The sequence below is a fragment of the Protopterus annectens genome, chromosome 8.part0 (genome assembly GCF_019279795.1).
Source record: "Protopterus annectens isolate FY-2018-M chromosome 8.part0, PAN1.0, whole genome shotgun sequence".
In the NCBI taxonomy this organism is placed as follows: domain Eukaryota; kingdom Metazoa; phylum Chordata; order Ceratodontiformes; family Protopteridae; genus Protopterus; species Protopterus annectens.
The window spans coordinates 136,127,096-136,139,190 of record NC_056741.1 but is presented as its reverse complement, the minus strand read 5'-3'; positions in this window follow the sequence as shown (position 1 = coordinate 136,139,190).

Sequence of the window (12,095 nt, the reverse complement as noted above, 5' to 3'; positions counted from 1 at the left end):
GTTATATTCCCACACATGGCAGTTGTGGATGTTTTTTATGTGTTTCTATGTCTGATTAGAGAGCAATGCATTTTAGGCTAGTTGCACTCAGTAACTTTAAAATGCCCTTCTGTGGCAATCCTGCTGATGTCATTCACTGTGAAATACACTTTTGGGTACAGGGAATTCCAAAAATCTCTGTGGTGCAGCATCATACTGTAGTGTGATATAGAATACTGGCAGGGGTCTGTTCCCACACATGACAGCTGTGGATGTTTTGTGAGTGTTTCTATGTCTGATTAGGGAGCAGTGCATTTTAGGCTAGTCACACTCAGTACATTTAAAATGCCCTACTTTGGCAATCCTGCTGATGTCATTCACTGTGAAATACACCTTTGTGGAAGAGGTACTCCAGTAATCTCCATGGCACGTCCTATAATGGTGTAGTGCTGTAGTTTAATGTACTAGTTAGGTAGGAATTCTAATCCCATACATGACAGGTGTGCATGTGTTTGTCATTCGTATCCTGTGTGGCGGTGGTAGGGAGTGTGTAACAACTGGACTCAATGTGGAGTGGGTTTTGCAAACTTCTTATATGGTGGGCCAAGTATATATCACAATGTCCATCATACAGGGATGAGAGACTTGAAATAGCCGAGAGGCTGGGGTGTAAATCCATGCCCCTAAATGTGACATCAATGCCAGCTGAACAACATTAGCAACCCTTGTATTACCCAGGGAACACTCTCAACCCATGTCTCATGCACACACACTTGCCTAGGCAACAGCTGCTCTGTTGGTAGTACCCTGCATATTGCCCACTGATAGGAACCATGGTGTGAGAGGGCATAGCACCCTGCTGATCCGTCCAATAGGCATGTACATGCTGATAGCGCACCTCCCCCATGTTCCCCACTGGACACCAGCAACACCTGTGGTGCCATTAAATGTGACCCACAAAGGACATAACATGCCTGAAACACAAGCCCTGTATGGACAGATGCCACTGATACCAGGGAATACTGGTATCATGCTATCAGTGTAGGTGGAGGGCCAACCTGCTGTCCATTAACAGTTCCTGCCACATGAAGCCAGGTCTGGCACATCTGATGATAATGATCTGTGTACACAACATGGGCCAGACACCCCAGGTGCAGTTCAACATGTCACTGTACATGTATGTGAGAGGTATGCACATCCCAGGCACTGTCAATATCATGGACTAAGGAACACATACATGGCAAGCAATGCACAGCATTGGCCACACGCAATAGTCACCCAGGTAACTGGATGGTGAATACAATACCCACCTGTGTGGGCAACTCCAGACACTACACCCCTGAGCCACAATGCAGACCATTGTCATGTGGCCTAATACCAAGGTATACACATCACTTAGCCTTGTATAGCCATCTGGCACCATCAACCACAACACACATGTGAAGCAGTGCACACATGCATGTCAGTACTGGCACCCGTGTCTGTGTGTGTAGTGTATGATGCAGATGCCCACATTCACACTCTCTACAACCCCTATTGGCACACTGAAGCATGCTGTCTGATGCCAGACACCTCCACTTACCCTTTGCAGATATAACCTCTGTATGCCCCCCTGTGGTGCATATGATACCTGCACAGTACTGTGTTGTGGCCAATCCCACTAGTGATGAGTTGTATTTCTGGCCCTGCCAAGTGTGGCAATGTGTGTGCATCCCTGTGAGAGTGTGCCTGTGTTGATGCTGACACCTGTTCAGGGGGTAGGCACGTGTACTACACCTACCACATAGCTACCATATCCCTGTTGCAGATGTCACTCACCATCACATATACATTCTGAGAACTCCACAACATGTAACCTATGTGGCACATCCAATAATTTTATGGACATGTGGTAGCACTGCATAGCAGTCAGAGGTTTGATACCCTTACTGGTAAGTATGTGACACAAGCATGCTTAGGTTTTACTCTCCCACTCCTCCCTGGCTTTTCTGTGCTTCTGTCTGCCTCTCAGTCCCTTTCTGGTGGATGTGGAGTCTTACACCTGCTTTGCTTAGGCAGCAGCATGTGTATTTTAAGTGATGTTCAGGATCAGCTGATGGCCTCTGCACAAATTGCAGCTGTCCTTTAGCTGATTGCATGTGGAACAGCTGTGGTAACATTCCCATAGCCAGTTGCATGGAAACACACCCCAATATCTAGGAACATCATGTTGGTGTTGGGCCTTTCATTCACTGTGAGCAGGAATTCAATCTGTTGTTTGGCAAACAGCATCTCAGAAGGATTAGGGTTTACCTCTAACAACATACACTGTGGAAACAGGCCAACACACAGGAGGGGGATGTGGCTGACCTGCCTACGGACTGTAAGTGCTGCTATACTGCATTTGGTGTAATGTTGGTTTAACAGGGTGTGTGTGGATATGACTGTCCTACATGTTTTCATACCTGCCATGTCAGTGCTATGTTTATGAGGGAACAGCCATCTCTAGGGCCATCTGCAGACTGGCCAGTGTGTGGTGCCTTTTGTTTCAGGTATCACCCACAGAGCACCTATCTGTGAACTGCAGAAGGTAGTGTGAGGACTGTAGTCTGTAAATGGTGACAGCCATGTGAGTTACTGACTCTCTTCCCCCCTGACTAAGAATCATCAATAACCTTGAACTCTTTAAATCCCAGCTCCATTCTCATCTCTCCCAAAATTGGAAATGTAATTGCTCTCTGCCCCCCTAATCCTATTAAACTCATTTTCGACCTGTTCTGCATTAAATACTTCTTCACCTTGCTATATTACCAAACAGCTTCCCCTTGGTACTTCTTACATAACTTATACACCTTTAATGTATATAGTGTAAATCCTACACATACCCTTCTTTCTGTACTTCTCTCCCCTATATACTTCTTCCATCTAAACCTATATAACACTGTCTAACTAATGTCTCTAACATTCTACAAATTGTGTCTAACACACTTCTACTATCTTTACCCTCCATCCCTTTGTATTACCCCCTATTGCTTTTCTTCTCATATATGTTCTTGTTTCTAATATACATTTGCCTCTTATTTCACTACTCAGCTGCCTCTCTCTCCTTCCTCCACTCTAGGTATTTATTCCTACTACTCTTCTTACTTCACACTACCCATCTTTGTTACCAAGCATGTTCTGTACAAATTATCCTCAAGTCTCCTATATTCCACCTATTGCACTAATTCTTTTCACTCCATCTCATTTTATTCATCTTACAACTTTGTTTAAAACATTATATAATACCAGGATTATTCATAACTGCATTTTATTGTACTTTTTATCATATTTTATTGTATTTTATTTTTTGTATCTTTGTATTTTGGAGCTTTTCTCCCTGGGCCTCCACTGAAAATGGGTTCTTTGAGCCCAGTGGACCTCCCCGGTTATCAAACTGGAAATAAATAAATAAATAAATAAAATATCCCACATAGGACATATGGTGTAACAAACCCTGTTACAACAGTAAATGTATGAGTTATCACAGCAACATGTCAATATTGGCCCTGTGTATGTGCCTCCAGCCACAACCTTGTCAACCTTTGTGTATATGTCATGCAGTAAGGGGTGCATATGTACTGTACACCATAATTAGTGACATCATATCTGATAACAAACCAGTGAGATATCAGACTGCTACACATGTAATGTATAGTAGGGATTATATTTGATGACATAATCTGGACATTCTGTGGTTGTTTGTACAGTACTGAGGTCTGTGTACTTATGGTGATTGTCGGCAGTGTGTGTATTGCTAATATTTACCTTGGCCTGTGCACAGACTGTGGTAGATGTCATTGTTCTTGGTCCTGTTCTATCTGATGTTACATGCTGACCCACTGTATGTTACTCTATCGGCTTCCATGTTTGTGGGGCCATGCACGCACATGTCCCATACAGCAGACAGGCAGTAGACCACACTGTGTAGTGGCCCAGTATATGTAGGGCTAATGTGTGAGTGGCACATATGAGGATGGTGTTGAACAGATAGTCCATATACTGTAATAATATTCTAGCATGCCATATGTAGCTGTGGCTGTGTTCACATTGGTTGTGGTGATGCACTTTCACACAGGTGTATGTTACTCTGTGCTGTGGCATACCTGTAAAGCCTGCTATATATGCAGGTACATGTGCATTCCCCCATAGAAAATGTAGGCCAGTGTTGAGTCGGTCTGCCTGTAGCCTGCACAATGCTTTGTTACATGCCTAGCAGCTTAGTGTACTTACCCAGTGAGATGTGATGTCCGGATGCTTGCCAGATGTACTGCTGCCGGGCCACCATAACAGTCATGTATGTCAGACAGAGCAGTGGGATGCTGTACAGATGTATGTCAATATCTAGTGGGTGGTATGTGGCCATGGCACCTCCTTGCCAGTGGTTATTATGTGGCAGGACAAACAGGGATGTGTGAATGCATAACCTATGGGGGCACAAGTATACCAGTAGTTACGTGTTGTACCCATCTACATGGCTGTTAACATCCACATTTTCAGGATTGGTCCACATGTCTTGCACTAAGGGGTTCTCTGTATACCTCTGGACTGTCCAGAGTGTGTCAGACTGTCCACATATATTGGCCATTATATATGCTGTAGTCCAGAGGAGCATTAAGTGCTAGCAGTGGTACTGTACTATGATGTCCTTAGGATGTCTGTCAGTAGCCAATAGCACACATGTTAAAAGCAGATATGACCTTCCACACACACCATGTCTGTGAAGACAATCCCTATTACAGTAGCAATACTCTACAAATATACCTGCTATACATACCTGGCATCGCCTTGCACTACGAAGTTGGGACTACAGGGGCTGAGGTAGGGCTACACTCCATGTTCAGACATATGGTGATGATATATGTGCATATACTTATCCGGGTATCAATATAGACATAGACATATACATATCAACATACATAGATGTATATGTATATGTACATAGATATACAAATAAACACCCAGATATATACATATATGGAGCAATATATGTCTACACATATACAGATAGAGGTACATATGCACATATATATTGACAGTAATAGGTTTATCAGAATAGATATGTATGCACATATAGTTATTGATATCTACATATATACCAACATAACTGGGCATATCTGTACACATAGGATGTGCATACATATATAGCTATATATACATATAGCTATATATACATATACGTATATCTATATATATACATATATCTATATATACATATATGTCTATGGGAGTGCTACAGAATACTGAAAGCCCAAAGTCCTGAAGACCATCAAGGGTGAGCTGCCTTAAGCTATATGGATGTACATTACCATACAATCTACCTTGGTTAAATGCGGGAGTACTGCCACCTGCCATGCAGACTGTTTAGTTTGTCAGTGTGCTTGTGATGGTATCATTTGTGCCTTGTTATGTACCAGTTACATCCCATTGTGTCATCTGAGGTCTTTACCCTCAAGGGATTGTCTTCAGTGTGTAGATAGAGGTTGCTGTACTATGCATCTGCATTGCTTACTGTTGATTGTTTGGTATCCTCTGGCCCAGTCTGTCTTTACTATTGTACTACTTGATGGTCTTGGCCTGGATAGCAACATTTGTTGACTTTTCCAGACTACTTTATTAGTATAACTGTTTCACAGTTGAATTACTCAGTTTATATGGATTTCCATGTCTAAACATCTATACAACATGGCATATATAACTGTAATAGTACACAAATAAAGCTTTCCCATATATGCACACCTGTGTGTGGTGTTATATGAGATATCTGTGGGTATATGTTGCAGGCAATGAATGACATTTGTATGGGTGGCTCATACAGTCTCCAACTGGTAACATGGTAACTGTAGGATAAGTGGCTGTTCCATATTCTGTGCATATACTACATATGTAACTTACTAGACATATCTCTGCATGTGTATGTGTAGTTATATATCTATATATATATATATATATATATATATATATATATATATATATATATATATATATATACACATATATCGGTATATCTGTATCTGCATATATGTGTCTGTGTATATGTATCCTAGGGATGCCCTTGTCGTGTCTGGTCCTGGTTATGGGATCTGCAACACTTGGAAGTGTATTGCAGGGGGGACATGTTTGGCTGTGGGGGGGGTATACCTACTCGTACAAGACATCTCAACCATATTAACGGTGCATGTGGACATACATGTTTATGTTATTTCCCCATTATCTACAGGTGTATGTCTGTATATACCTATATATATATATATATATATATATATATATATATATATATATATATATATATATATATATATATATATCTGCTGACATATATATATAACCTGCTGTATATATTTATACATATAGATGTAGACATATATATCTATAGATGTAGGCATTTGCATGTATATATGTTCATATATATTTATATATATATATATATATATATATATATATATATATATATATATATATATATACACATATATAGATATGTTGTATCTGTTTAGATATTAATATATTTGCACACACATACATCTACATGTTGGAATACATTCTCTGTACTGTTGAATGACTGGGCTGGATGCTATGTTTGTGAATACATCAGGGTTATATATATCTGACATGGCTTAGTGGTAAATCACTTAGACTATGTTATGTAAGGTCCAGGGCTTGAGCCTTGCAGATGCTGTTTATTTTGTTGCTGGGAAGAACAATGGCAGTTGGATACAAAATGACTAAGGCACCTATGATCAGTTGTAAGTGGGTTTGAGCAGGTTTGGGTGGCGGTAAACACTTCTAACTTCCGGTTACAGTTTCTTATACTCAGTTAGCTTCTGAATTGCTTAACCTGTGTAGACGTTGCTTACCCCATGCAAACAGGCTTAAACCCGCTTACTGCTGCTTAAAAGTGCTTACTCCCACTTACCCCAGGGCTAATATCTTGAAAAGAAAAGAAAAAGGGGTTGATAGGAAAGTGGTGAAAAAAGGGGCACAAAGAGGGAAAGACAGTAGGGAAAACAGCCAGGGATGTGCAGGAAGGGTATAGGGAAGGTCCATAGCTACCCATTTCTTCTACAGCAACAGCTGTGCATATACAGTGAATTTGGAGGTAGATTTGGACACTCAAACTGCTGGGATGAGGTGAGGAGAACAATAATAAGTTGTAATGCCAATTAGACCAGATTACATGTGTCCAGTGTACACGTGTGCGAAAGGGACAGCTATGTATGGGGTGAGATTTTTTTTGTGGGAACAGATTTCCTTTTTTTTTCAGGTGAGAGTGGGATGTTGGGGAGGGGTAGTAGGTATATTTGGGGAGGTAGGTTAGCAGACAAGACAAATAAGATGGATACAGGGTGGTATATGACACGAGTGGGGTAAACACCTTGATGGGGAGGGGTGTTGGGAAATCAGAAGCACACAAGCCCCCCTACTGGAAACAGTGGGACTGATGTCCCCACCCATGGGTAGTCACCACTGCAACTTCACAGCCCCGAAGGTGGCTGTGCTGGGGGCTGAGTCACAGAGCCAGGCCGACCCTCTAGTCATGACATGCGGCCCTTGAGCTATCATAGATCATCACCAAACTGCTGTTTGATCTCTCTACGCACCACGACCCTGACCTGGCGACGGGTGACAGGTGCCTGTCCGCGCCGACTCCCAGGGGCGTGAGCCCCATCTCCTGAGGCGGTTCCACCTGAAGGTGGTGTAGGACCAACAGACAGGGAGGTCCTGGGTTGGGCCCTAGACATGATGCTACCTGGTGCCCTGGCCAGCTGAGGTGGGACAGGTGGGTCTGCTGGGATCGTCCTTCCCAAGCCTGCTATAGTGTTTAGATTTCATCATCATATGTGGGTTAGTAATAGTCAACACATTCCAGGGTTAGGTATAACAGCATGTATAGATATTCCCATTAACCCACACACCGGATATGGAACAGTTGCATAGCAAACAGAACACATGCATATATGGACCACAGTGGTAATAAGAACAGCATGCAGGTGCATTGATGGCACCATGCCACCAATGTTGGAATAATTCAATATAGCACATGCATGGGAACCATTAAAATATTTATCAGACAACTGGACATTAGCAGAACATAGGTGTCATAACATACCAGTTGGGGTGGGTATGTTGATTATTGGTGGAGATATGGTGGGGGGGGGGAGAAAAATGTCAATTAACAACTAGTATATTCCTGTAGTCCACATTACTTTCCTAGTCAGTGCTGTTATCTGTACCTTACAAGTCTTACTACACTACCCTATAGCCTTAGTTTGGACAGTGATATGGCTGTTATCATCGTTACACATGAACTGGTTTACCTGCAGTATACACCTCTTACCTGGTATACATGTGGAGGGAATGTTTGTTAATATTAACTGTTTCTACACATACTCCCAGATTCCAGGTTGATGTTGTGCACATAGCTATCCAACACTTTCTGCACAGACTCTAGCCATGTGTTGACTACATGCTGGTGTACCGGGACATATCTAGAATGTTGCCTCCACCTTTAGTGACCTGACACAAAGACATATACATCCTTTCCTACACAGTAGTATTATGTAGTACAGTGTGGGTGACAGTGATCAGTAATACTTTATTATTCAGAGAAACTGCAACACTCACAATTCCGTACAATACTAGAGTGAACAGTACCAATACAGGTTATAATGGTCTTTATTTCTCAGCACAGTGTTCGTATCAGGCAATGTTTTTAGCACTACCTGACTGTTGCCACACAAAGTTTGATATTAAACATTAGTATTATGCACAGGGTCTATATTAGAACACCGAACTTTCAAAATTTGAAGTGTTCTAATATAGAACCCTAGTAATCGAAAATTTAAAACATCGAACATACAGAACAGCGATTTTTTTCCGAGGGAAAAAATTTGCTGTTCCAAAACACATACACATAACACAAGCACACCAAAAAAACAGCAATCCACACACATACACCTAAACTCTTACACCTAACCCTACACTAAACTATACATACACCACTAACTATCCACTTACCTTAACCCAAACCCTAACTCTAAGGTCCATCACTTTCGCACAGTCACTTCACCCGCTCCTTAACCCTAACTCACCTTCCCCACCCTAACCCTCACGTCCACACAATCACATACTTACCTGACCCACGCCCTAACCCTAACTCACCTAACCTGCCCTAACCCTCACGTACACACAATCGCACACTTACCTGAACCCGTCCCGTAACTTTCCACCACAGTGCTGAAAATACCGAAGCAACAGAAACAGACAACCAAATTCTTTCCCTAGGAAAAAATTCGGTTTTCTGTTTCTTCAATATTTTCAGCATTTGCTGAAAATGGGTCGATATTAGAACACTCGAAATTTTGAAAGTTTGGTGTTCTAATGTAGACCCTATGCACATACATCTCACTCTGTTACTGTACACACTCTGGTCACAGCTTGACAACATGGGAGTGTAGATAGGACATACTAGAAATATTACTCTCCTAGCAGTTTCGGGGGTTGCTACAGTGACAGGTGTGTTCTCATAGATGTTTGACAATCACTTTTATTCCCTGTTTGCTGGCTAAACATCTCGGATCATCCCACAGACTTACCAGGGGGACAGACAGCAGATATGGGCTTATATACTGTAGATTCTGGCCTCATCTGTACAGTTGTGGGGTATGATTCTGTATGCAGCCTATTTCCATTCCCAGGATTCAGACCATGGCTGTGTCTGCTACAACTTAAACACTGTCCATCACAGTTGTGTCTGCTGTATAGATATTGCTGTATATCTCCTATCTGCTTTCTGTCTTATTAATCACCTGTGCTTTTGCATTTTGACCTCATATTACAACACTCTTATACAAATTTCCTAGACAGTTATATGTTGTAGGACAGTGCGGGTGATAGTGATGTGTAATACCTCATTTTTCAGAGCAACTGCATCAGTCATGATGCCATACAATACCAATGTGTACAGTACCAGTGCTGGGTATCATTCTTGTATTTCTAGGCACAGTGCTGGTATCTGACATACCTGTGGGAGGAATGTTTATTAGCACTACCTGAATGTTCCCACACACAGTACCATATTCTGTTACTGTACACACTCTGACCACAGCTTGACAAGTTGGGGTGTAAATGGGACATACGTGGCTTCTTAGTCACATAAGGTTTTGGGGAGTTGCTAGTGTGCCAGCTTTGTTCTCATAGATTTGAGTCAATCAGTTGTATTTCCTGTTTGCTGTCTATACATCTGGGATCATCCCACTGATTTCCCAGGGGGACAGGTTAATAGGCAACAGATATGGGCCACTTTAATAGACATTCTGGACATAACTGTACAGTTGTAGGGTATAATTCTGTATTCAGACTACTACAACTGGCAGGATTCGAACCATGCCTGTGTGTGCTAAAAAAAAGTTCACACCTCAATTGCATGTGCTATTCGTTTTTTGTTGTCTGCATTTTCCCTTTTTACTGTCTGTGTCTCTCATTTGTACTAAATGGCCTCTGGGGATTACACCTGTCATATACAGGCATTCCTACACATTTAATTTATGGTGCATGGTGTGGGTAACAGTGTTTAATACAACAGTACTATTACATGATTGGAAATCTGCATTACCATATAATACCAGAATATACACATGCAGTCCAGCAGTTAGACCTGTTTTGTCAGGCTATTACACTATTATTGACATACAAACAATATGAAACTCTTCCTGCCATATTCTCTAGTGTATGCAGTACTTGCCTTGAACAATACAGGTTTTATACAGGCAATTAATTTACTACTACTTTTAGTTTTATTTTCTATGACAGTAAATGCATGAGTATTACTGACCTACTTCACGTCGCAACCTTGCCAGGTGACTGATGTGGGCCTCCTGGTTTGCGGCCCGCTGCATTGCAGCTGTGGAGTACATAAGAGGAATATTTAGCCATATACCTGAGCTGGCAATTATTACACACATACTGGGGTGATGCTTACACATGACTGGAACATCCCCTGCTGCTCTAGCCTCTCTAGCCTCTTGGAGCCACTCCTCCAAGAGGTCCCCCTTATGCTGCTTTAGGTCGGCATAGTTGTGCCTGACCTGCTCACCAGTTCACCATTTCCTGCACAGAGGAATAGTAAATCTGGGGGAACATCCCACATTTGGGCATTGTAAATAAGCTCTCTAAGTTAAATGTGAACCCTTGGATAGCAAACTGGTTCACCTAGAGAACCCAGGAAATCAGGGTGGGCAGCTCTACCTCCTCCAAAAGATCTGTCACTAGCGGCCTACTCTAGGGTACATCTTTACATCAATCTTCTTTGGCAGTTACTTCTTGGAGTTTAAAGAAGATGGTAAGCATCTGTGACTGACCACATTTGCAGATAAGTGCCTATGGCTGACCATGTTTGCAGATGTTAACTGCCTATGGCTGACCATGTTTGCAAATGTTAAGCATCTATGGCTGACTGAGTTTGCAGATGTTAAGTGCCTATGGCTAACCATGTTTGCAAATGTTAAGTATCTGTGGCTGTCCATGTTTGCAAATGTTAAGGGTCCATGGCTGACCACATTTGCAGATGACTGTAAACTTAGTGCCACCATTATTAACACCCCAGAGCACACCAAGATCCTCCATAAGGGCCTTTACCAATCAAGTATTTATTAACACCCCATTGCATACCAAGATCCTCCAAAATGGTCTTTCCTAAACAACCATCCGGTATCAAAACTATGGACTAAACTTAAATGCCAAGAAATGGATAATAGTATCCTTCAACAAGAAGGACCACCACTGCAACTATTACAAAGTTGACCCCACAGTCTGGGATCTGAGAGCCAATGTTGACAATAAACTGTCCTATCTTCAGTATCTACTATTGTAACTTAAGTCTTTTTTATGGCACAGCTTATATCTAAAGGTATGGCTTCCAGGTCCAGGAATGTAATCATTCCTCTGCACTTGGCTCTCATTAGTCTGATCAGTGAATATATTGATCTTTTTAGTATGTACCTCTTGAAGCACTTGGCACAACTGGAATGACCACAACACTTTCTCACTAAAAAAAAAAATGTCAAGGGCCTAAATCATAAAAATTATGCGGACTGTCT